Source organism: Mauremys reevesii, linkage group 11 (genome assembly GCF_016161935.1).
Source record: "Mauremys reevesii isolate NIE-2019 linkage group 11, ASM1616193v1, whole genome shotgun sequence".
Taxonomy (NCBI): Eukaryota; Metazoa; Chordata; order Testudines; family Geoemydidae; genus Mauremys; species Mauremys reevesii.
In genome coordinates, this window is record NC_052633.1 from 30,811,548 (window position 1) to 30,822,299 (window position 10,752).

Consider the following 10,752-nt stretch of genomic DNA (forward strand, 5'->3'; position numbering starts at 1 on the left):
TCAGAAGATGAAATAGATGCGTTTGGGGATGTGTGGGAAGAGGTCGGTCAGCAGTAGGCAATCAGAGCACTACCTTGTATAATTGCTGATTGGTCATTGAGAAATAACTGCATTGTTGTTCTTACAAATCAGATTCTCTCAGTCAATCAAAGTACGGAAACTGCAGAATGAAAAATGAGTGTAGAGTTGTGGTTCAGGGACAGTTCAGCTTGCCCATTTCATTTCAATATAATGCTAATTCAATCTGTATTATTGTATGATACCATAGCATTTCGAAAGTTTAACTCTTAATTCACCAAGTAGTTGTATTCTTATTTCCAATGTGAAGTCAGAAAGCATGTTTTATGCTTTTGTGAAAGTACACGTGTGACTCATACTTCCATTGTCTGAAATGTTAAGATCCCAACTCTGCTCTCTGGTTTAATGTGGGGCTCAAAATTTGGCCTTAAATCAGATCATTGATGTTTTAACTAAAGATTCACCTAGTGAAATTTCATATTCTATGTCACGAACGAGCCAGTTACTTCCCATTTCTCTTTATAGCAAGTTCATTTGAAGGTTATTCAGGAATGCCAGCCACACCTCTGCTGTATTTTCTCCGGCATACAGTGCTGTCAATTTCAAAGTGGACATTTCTAGGATGAAGAGAGTGAGTGTTCTCATGAAAACTGCATAGAGCCAGCATTCCAAATGGCAGTAGTTTAATTTGTGGTATTCTCATTGCCCTTTAAAAACTCCCTTCTTTACTAATATTAAAAAACAGCTTGAAAAATATGCATGTTCACAAGTAATTACATTCAAACTGTTGGGAATTCCTATCAGATCAAGTAGTGACATAAAAAGGTATGTTCTATCAGCGTCTAAACAACAGATGTCACTGGATAAATTAGTAGATTTGGGGAAAATCAATGGTTGGTACAGTGCCTAGAACATTAGAGACCTGATCCCTGATTGTAGCTTCTAGGTGCTAACTATAAATAATAAGGCGTAAATGTGGGCATTATTTCATTTTTACTTTTGGTTCTAGCGCTTATACAAACTTCCTAAACACAACCTGAAACCTGTTTGGGGCTGTTCATATCAGAGATTTTAGTACAGCCAACTGTAAAAATGGAGGCCATTTACAAATTCAGATTCAGGTCTACCAAAATACCCCATAAACATTTATACCATGCTGGACTCCAGCTAAAGGGCCACCCATTTGTCTCTGCTGTCAAGGAGTCAAAATGATCATAGATGTCACTAATTGACAGCCCTCAGTTATTTAAAAAAACTTGGTGCAGAACACTATATTTAATCACAGATATCTTTATCTCCCTAAGGAAGGGTGAGCTGATTAAAACAAATATTGAGATATTGTTCCTATTTCAAGTTATTTCAGCTGTCTCCCACATACAGTGAAGTTAACAAATGGCATTTCTTTAAAATTTTATTTGGACAGGGGAAGAGCCTATGCTAAATATAATGTTCCTCCCTTGAGCTTATGGTACCACTATTTATGTAGCAAATATGCACTATTTTATGTTATTAACTAAGCATATAACTCAAGTTACACCAAATGACTTATAGTGGCATTGACTTAGTAAGTTCATTAAGAAGTTTCAAGTACAAGTTCTTGTTACTTTGGGGCAAGATATTTTTTTTTCTTTTTTCCTAACAGTCATCCTGAGGTGAATCATATTAATTAGATTTAATCAAACAACAGTGAGGTTTCAAAAGATTACATTTCAAAGATTCCCTTTTAATGCAGTCCTCTTCATTTTAGTATAAATGTTCTGTGCAGAGCAATACGATAAAGGAATGAAGGCACCAGGGGACACTATACCTTCTGATTTGTCTCACTGTTACCTTGTGCTCCCACCATCTGTTGATTGTATTCACCTATTGTTTCTTGACTTAGCTTCTAAGATCATAAGGGCCAGGGCTGTCTTTTTTATTATGTGTTTGTTCACACTGGCACAATGGTGCCTTGGTCCTTGACTGCAGCTCGTTATTGCTCCTGCAATATAAATACTTATAAATTAACTGTATTTTGGAGGATGGCATCTTTAGGTAAGATATAAAACCAAACTCCTGACAACTTATGTGTTTTTGCAATTGTGAAGATAAAGGTTTCTCCTCAAGCTGCAACCAAGATTCCATTTTGAATAATTACATTCCATTTATACTGAATTTTCTTTGTGGTGGTCCTGTTAAATCTTTGTTCATTGTTGCTGTGCAGCTGAACAAGGGCTTATGACATTTGGTGGTATTCTGTATCTGAAGCTAAACTAGCCCAGGTGTAAATATTTGCAATCCCACTCAAGCCAATGGAGATAAACTAAGACTGAGCCAGCCAGGGGATGAGGGACACAAAAATAACTGTAAGCTACTTTTGACCCCAGTGGTACTGGGCTAAACAGAGCCCAACTGCACTGGATAATCTGACTGCAAAGTTGTATGCATAATGCATATAAACAAGACAACATTAATGTTGGGGTTGCCATCCTTTTGAATGCTTCACTTTGCTATCTTAATGTTCTATGCTCTGTTCTACGCCTCATATGCACACAGCGAGGCAAGGGCTCTAAAGAAGGTCTTTCACACACAACTTCCCATATCACATGGCATAAATACTCCCCTAAGCATTACTCAGCTGCATAAATGTTTGCAAGATCAGGGCAAAATATTTATACATAGGCATAAAAATATAATGACAAGTATTGACTGGCTCTGAGAGCAGTAGTAGTAAATTATTGCCAAAGCAGATCCCCCTTCCCAAGATTGAGATATATCATCTGAAACTAAAGTCCTGATGGAAGCTATGTCTACAAATCCTGAAATGGTGATAATGGTGTACTATATTTGGTCTATATAGATAATGGTCTATATTTCTTTGGTCATCTGACAAAAACAAAGTGATGGTATTGGACTAACCACCGCCACCTCCAGAATCATGGCTTTATTTCAAATGTGGTTTAATAGCTATTTTAAAAAATAAACTTTTTAAAAAGCTCCATATACTCTTTAAACAGGAAAACATGTAAGAAAAATACCTTAAAATTGTGATCTACTATGCAAAGTTTAAAATATGTGTAGTATAAAAGCATTATAATAGGGTTAAGGAAGTTCATGGGGGAAATACTGAGAGAAAGAAAGAGAGCCTTAATTTCAACCTTCTCAGCAGGTGCTGATATACTGTATGAATCATCCATTACATGAGCCATTTAAAGAATTATTCCTCCTTCACAATAAATAGCAATTCCCAGTGGTAACAAAGCACACACATTACAGTTCTGCAGATAGCCAATTGAATTATTCTGTTTAAATCCTATTGTCTAATGAGACTTGGCACTCTCAATTTCAAGAGGGAAAAGATGCTAAATACTTATATACTGTATTATGTGGCACTGTGAATACAAACATGCATGTGCCTGTCCATTTCATAATAGACAGAATGGCATTTAATCACAGGAGGCAGGTTTTTTTTCTTTACTTTGAGAATACAAAATAGCAGTAAAACAGGAAAAATTAGTGCAACCTAAAATGCTAAGCTTGTTATCTCATTCTTCCAAGCAATCATGGTCATGCAAATAAAAATGCACCAGTTATAATGTTGTCATTTTTATTTCTCATAACATTGGATGAGGTCTTCCTTAATTGTATTCACAATATTAACATGCTACATGACTATAAAATGGTTTCTGTCAATCCTTTTTTGTTGTTGTTGTTTGTTGCTGATGATACTATTGTGTTCCAAGTATTAACTCACAAGAATCTCTATTATAAAGTCCAGGGGCTGAGCAATTTGAGATCCTTGAGCTTCCTGATGTGAAATCATTATTCCCTCTGAAGCTCTTATTGTCATCATCACACCATAAATCCCACACAAGTTAAGTATAGTTTATTATTTGCACTGTGGCAAACATTTTAGATACAACATCGAACGAGTAATGGACAAGATTTTTATCACTAAATTCTTAGCACTTTCAGAATGTCAACTATGTGGTGTACGTGAGAAGTTGGAAAATGTCAGTGTTCAGTGAGAAACAACCAAGAAAGATGTGGGGGGAGAAGGGGAGATTTTGAGCTTAATTCCAGGATGCTCTTGAAAGTCAAGGACAGATAAGATGAATTTTGCCAGTACAATACAGGCAGCATATTATACCTGAGGTTTTTATATTATATTAGTGACTTTCATTTTGTGTTAGTAGCTGTCATATTATAGGAGCACTTGATGTATCATATTAGCAGCTCCCTCTGGTCTCTTTTATTTGTTTCTTCGGATGGTATAAAGTTTCCACTATATAGAAACGTACAGGACTCTGAAAATAATCAAACATTAGGGAACATAATAAGATGGATATAATTGTGCAAACAGTGGGCTCATTTTTATTAACATTTTGATATTCCTCTAGGTGATTCATTCTGGTGAGTTAGGGCTTGCAGGAGTAGGTTCACAGTTTGCATTGCTGTAGCATTTTGTATCTGAAGTTTTACAAGTGATTTTATTGGCGTGGCCCAGAAAGCAGCGTAGTGTCCTGAGACTCAGGAGAACTGCATTCTAGTCCTGGCTCTGTTATTAGCCTGCTGTGAGACCTTTGGTGCAAGTCATTTTCCTTATTGGTACTTCAGTTTCCCCATCTATAATATGGGGATAAGGATACGTGTCTGCTTTGTAAAGGTATTTTGGGGTCTATGGTTGAAAAACACTATATTAGAGACTAAATGTTATTAACAAATATTAGCAAAAAGAACAGGAGTACTTGTGGCACCTTAGAGACTAACAAATTTATTTGAGCATAAGCTTTCGTGGGCTACAGCCCACTTCATCGGATGCATAGAATGGAACATACAGTAAGAAGATATTTATACATACAGAGAACATGAAAAGGTGGAAGTACCCAAACCAACTGTAAGAGGCTAATTAATTAAGAGAAGCTATTATCAGCAGGGGAAAAACTTTGAAGTGATAATCAAGATGGCCCATTTCGGAAAGTTGACACGAAGGTGTGAGGATACTTCAACATGGGGAAATAGATTCAATTAGTGTAATGACCGAGCCATTCCCAGTCTCTGTTCAAACCTAAGTTAATGGTATCTAGTTTGCATATTAATTCAAGTTCAGCAGCTTCTCCTTGGAGTCTGTTTTTGAAGCTTTTCTGTTGCAAAATTGCCACCTTAATGTCTATCACTGAGTGATTAGAGAGGTTGAAGTGTTATCCTACTGGTTTTTGAATGTTATGATTCCTGATGTCAGATTTGTGTCCATTTATTCTTTTGTGTAGGGACTGTCCGGTTTTTCTCCCCTGCTGATAATAGATTCTCTTAATTAATTAGCCTCGTACACTTGGTATGGGTACTTCCACCTTTTCATGTTCTCTGTATGTATAAATATCTTCTTACTGTATGTTCTGTTCTATGCATCCGATGAAGTGGGCTGTAGCCCACGAAAGCTTATGCTCAAATAAATTTGTTAGTCTCTAAGATGCCACAAGTACTCCTGTTCTTTTTGCTGATACAGACTAACACGGCTGCTACTCTGAAACCTAACAAATCGTAATTCATCTTCAGCCACACAGCCTTGATAGGGTAAGTTATTGATCAATATGGGGACTGATTTATCACCACTAGTGCTGGTTTGAAAATATCAGAAGAATGTTTACTCTATTTTCCAATTAGTTGGAAAGTTTTCACCCTTCCCTGTACAGTTATAAGAAACAAATACAAAGCAGTGTTTAGACCAGATAACATGGACTAATTCTAAATACCCAGACAGTGTCAGGTCCTGATTCTTTATATTGATCTAATGGGAGAATAGTTCCTTCACAGTAAATGGAGTTAGTACAGATTTAAGGCAGTGTCAGTGAATTAAAAAAAAAACAAAAAACCTGTCTCTATATGGTGTAACCACAATGTGCAACCATTCATATTATGTGTGTACGTGTATACAGAGACAGAGATCAGGCTTTGTCCCACAATCAGTCACAGCTGGAATGTGTTATGTTTGAGTTTGTCACACACTCCAAGTAATGAGTAGTGGATTGTAGGCTCTTCAAGAAGAGCAAAAACACTCCTAATATTGCGATTATGTCTAACGTAAAACTGTGCCATTTATTTACGATCCTCTGTGGGGTGAGGACAACTCAGACAAGACAATAGGTACATGAATAATATAGATGTTCAGGGAGGGGAGAAAATACAAGCATAAACATGTAGTTGTGTCAGTACCGTCTTTCACAGGAGCAATTTTCTTCCCAGCTCTCTTCACGAGCCTGTCAGGTGAGTGGAAAGACCTTGCCTTAAGAAATGTCTGACTCCAGCCTAAAACTGAGTCAAATAGAAAGCTCTGTACATTTCCCTTGAAATCATAGTTGCTAGGATTAAAAGGAACCTCTTACAGTCTCTATCCCAGACAGTGATAAAAGGTAGGAGTCATACTTCACCCCAAATCGGATTGAATTTTAGATACAATTATGCTAGGGAAGGTGCTAGTTCCTACATGATGCTCATTGTTTTCACTTATTGAACGCAGTGCCAAAAGAAGTTTCCTAATACTTAATATGGGCTAAATTCACCACCGGTGTAATGCCATTGCAGATAAGGGAATCTCTCTTTTCGACCGCTATTCTTTGTTAGCGTTTTTAATATGTTTAATTATTATTACAGCCAGTTGGGGGATTGTTATTGTCTATTTTTTCATGGAAAATGTAAATTTTTTTTTGTCATCAGAAACCTCCAAAACTTCTTCTAAGTTTGGATTTTCAGTTTTCCAACAAAAAGTCGAAACTTTTTGAGGAAAGCAGACACTCTCAGTGAAGACTTTCTTTCAGTCAAAAACCCAATTTTCTGCCTCTTCTCCCTCTTCAGAAAAGTTTATAGAAAATTTTCAGTTAGATCTAATTAACTAATTATTAGTTAGAATTTGTAGTGCAGCAGCACTCAAAGCTCCTAGCTGGGATTGGAACAGTGTTACTCACTGTGCAAACACAGTAGAAAGCATTCCCTGACCTGAGGAGTTTAGTCTTTGTGTCTGGGTATTTTGCTTCCAACATGTTTTCCTTCCAACATTTAGAATGTTTTCATGCCCTCAAAATCATAGCGTGTTGTTGTGAATGAAGAGTAGATTAGTAGAATAGTCTAGCTGTGCTGATTTCACATGGAGTAACATTCTAAAACTGGAGTCATTTAAATATATTCCTTTAGTGTGCAAGATCTGGTGTGTTTAATTTACATCAGAGGACTGCCCTGGCCTATAGAGCCGGGGAATATACAGGTGACTTAAAGCTGCCTTTGTCTTTTCACAGTATTAACTCTCACAATGTTATTGTGAGTCTAGCGACCTTTGGTATTTTTTTCTTAAATCCCCAGTTCCTGAAGGCAATGGATTACATAAGCCTCTTAGCTTTTCTTACCAAACAAACAAAGTGTACCCCAAAGGCTCAATATCCAGAAGGCAAATGAAAAGAACCCCAAATGTATTTTTTTAAAAAAGTTACCATTTTTAAGGCAATCTCATGATTTTTAGGGGGCCAGACTCATGATTTTTGAATGCTTGGGGTTGGCAATGGTGTTTCTGCCCACTCCAGTCTTGCACTAAGTGCATTTCAGTTGCACTGAGGGAACTGGGCCTTTATCTGTGCAGGCTTTGTTCTATGAACCACTTGCTCACAATGGTGCATCATGCCCCCAGATAGTCACACTGAATTCAATGGAATTACTAGTTCAAGTAAATGCTCACCAAATGGGAGCAAAGGGTTCATGATATGTCCCTGAGGGGGAGAGATAAAAATAAATAGGCATTCACTCTAAACTTTCTGAAATCGAGCATCCTCCTCCATTCTACATAGCAAAGCAAAATTGCTACAACCATGTCATTAAGTGCCAAACACAGCTAGTGCGACGGATTGGAGCAGTCTGGAGATTTTTCTTGGATTCTGTCAGCAGGCATATGTCAGCATGCAACAAGGAATACCTGTTTCCATATGCTTTCTGACAGCCCATCTAACAAAAGCAGCACAACCTTTGTGCTTCCTGCAAACAAGAGAGAGTGTGAGCCACATAGTCATCTGCCCCCCTCTCCACTCTGATTCATTGATAGAAAGTGTAAAGTATCTAAAGGAAAATATCAAGCCTCATCCTGATTGTGAGATGTTTAACTACCGTACCTCAACTAAGAGGTTGCCTCAAATGCCTTTTTTTTTGGCTTCGTGGTCCAGTCAAAAGGTATTTTAAAATCATTAGGGCTCGACTATGACTTGGACTCCCCCTTACACAAGCTGTCTGAGTCTGGGCATGCAGTGGTACGCAGGTGCTGCATGCTCCCGGGCTCAGAGCAGCCTTGACTCCCCCATCCTCACCCAAGGCGGCCCCCTGAACCAGCAAGGTGGGGAGCAGGAGAGGGAGGGTGTAATAATTTGCTGCTGCCTCCTTAGAGTAAGGGGGAAACAAGGAAGAAAGTGTACCTCAAAGGAGTCAAAATGCTTCCTGATGGTATTCCAGCTTGCCCAGGGCTGGGCTTAAAGGCACAGCCTAACCCTTAGAAAGATCCATTGACCCTCCAAGTCTATTATGAGATGTTCCCGTACAACAACAAAAACCTCTACCATATTTACCTTTGCAAGCCTTAGCTTTTTATACTATAATTGAGGAGAATGGAAAAGTCAGACCTTATTAAGTAAATAAGTTCTCTGCCCTTATTCCTTGTTTGTCCATAGTTCAGAGCTTCTGACTCTAATAGGGGAAGGTAATGCTGCATATGGCAAACTTTACCTGCATCTAGCAAGGCCACCCAGGATTCCTAACTGAAGGTTTTACAATCTGAGTACTGTGATTCAGACTGAAGAAAGAAGACATGTCTTGTCTCTGTAGTTCTAAACATGCTGTAATCATGCTGCTTCTGGATCAGGTGTGATACCTTCTAATAAGAAGAAACTTGGATCATGAAACTATTCCCTCTCACAGTCTTGCTGCCTGGTTACCATGGTAATGGATCTCCAGCACTTTTTCAACTCAATAAAAGGGAATATTGTGTATTTTTTCAAAATGTTATCTCTTTAAAAACTATTTCAGAAAGGCTTTTTTTCAGTTTTTCATTTCATAGGGGGAAAGGAAACCGCTATTCAGGAAACGTATCAAGCCAGCTGTTTGCCACTCACACTTTCTTCTTTTTTTCTGAAACTTTCCCAGGCTATTTTTGTTTTCCTTATGGACCATAGTCAGGGATGAAGCATAGCTTACAGAATGGCAAGCATTTCCCAAAAGCACCTCCTGTTCCAGATTCTTTTAACCAGATACTAACACATCTTGGGCCGGATTCAGAATGAATTTCTGCTGTTTTCCTCCAGTGGAAAGCCACGTGAAGGACCTGCAAAGTGAAAAGTTCACCCAAAAAGTAAATGGTGCTGGGAGGATTGTGGCTGTGTTGATCGGGGGTATGTGATTAGTGTTCAACAGGTTCCATGGGTAGGACTTCAGTGGGAATTCAACCTGCCCTCGTGCAGCAGAAATCTTCTGGGAGGAGAGGAGAGGAGAGGATATTGCCAGCTGCCTGGAGTTAGGATGAATCCCATTTTTGATGGAGGGAGGTGAAATGTTCACCTCTCTCTGCCAGTTTTGGGTTAATATGTCCCCTGTTTCTTTCACTGACTTAGAAAAGATTAATGCTTTTTTTTTATCATTCACATACTAGGAGATAGAAGATGTTTCATTCTATTCTGATATTGCAATGTATGCTCATTTATAAGAAGTTTTCTAGAAAAGCAAGCCTGGATAGAAATACATATTACACTCCCTTTGAGCCATCGAATTCTAAAATCACAGAATGTTTATCATTGATCCATTGTACATAACTAAGACCTTTAACATAATCTTATTCCTCTCCAGATATGAGCATTTAGGTGTTCTAAAGTGAGCTTTCAAATGTACATTTTCATCAATATTTTTTTCAGCAATTCCAGTATTCTTCACCAATAATAGCAATGAAGCAGGAGACACTATAGGTCATGTTTTAAAGGAACCACCTTCTAATACACTTACAAAACTTGTCTGAACAAAAAATCCACAGTTGCTTGTGAAAATAGCTGCTGATGTGCACATATGGAAATAACCATGTTTGTGCAATTTTTTCCAGAATAATTAAAGAAAACTTGACTTTGTTTTATTTAGAAGAAATGTATGTGTGGTTTTGTGACATTTTTTGTGAAGATTTTAATTACTACAACACATGGTGATAAGGTTTAATCCAAAGCCGTCAGTGAGAGCCTTGCTATTCAATTCAGTGGGTAGAGAAAGAGGCCCATAGTTTGGACTAGGGATGGTACTGTATTACCAAACCATGACATCTTGCCTTTGCTCTTATCTATCAGGAAGAGGCAGTAGGCTTCATTGTCTTTAACTTACATCACAGAAAAACTGATAGAAATCAGAATCCAGTAGGCTCAAATACTACAAGAGGGGACAGTCTCAAAATGTAAAGCTGATATTCATAGGCTTCAGCAACAGGTTTTTTTTCCTTCAGGAAATCAGTTTAAATAGAAAAACTATTTTCAAATACATTTATGTATTTACAGAATTTCTAATACAAACCTTCCAAAGCTCAAATACCTCAAGTTACATTTACTTTTACCCCCAATAAAGGATTAAATAAAGTATCAAACACCTAAAACTTGAAATAAAATAAAGGGTTCTAAATACTTTCTAAATGCTTTAAATATGTTTCCAGATTCTTAAAAATGTGGAATGCCAGAATAATCTGTTTATTACTGCAATTTC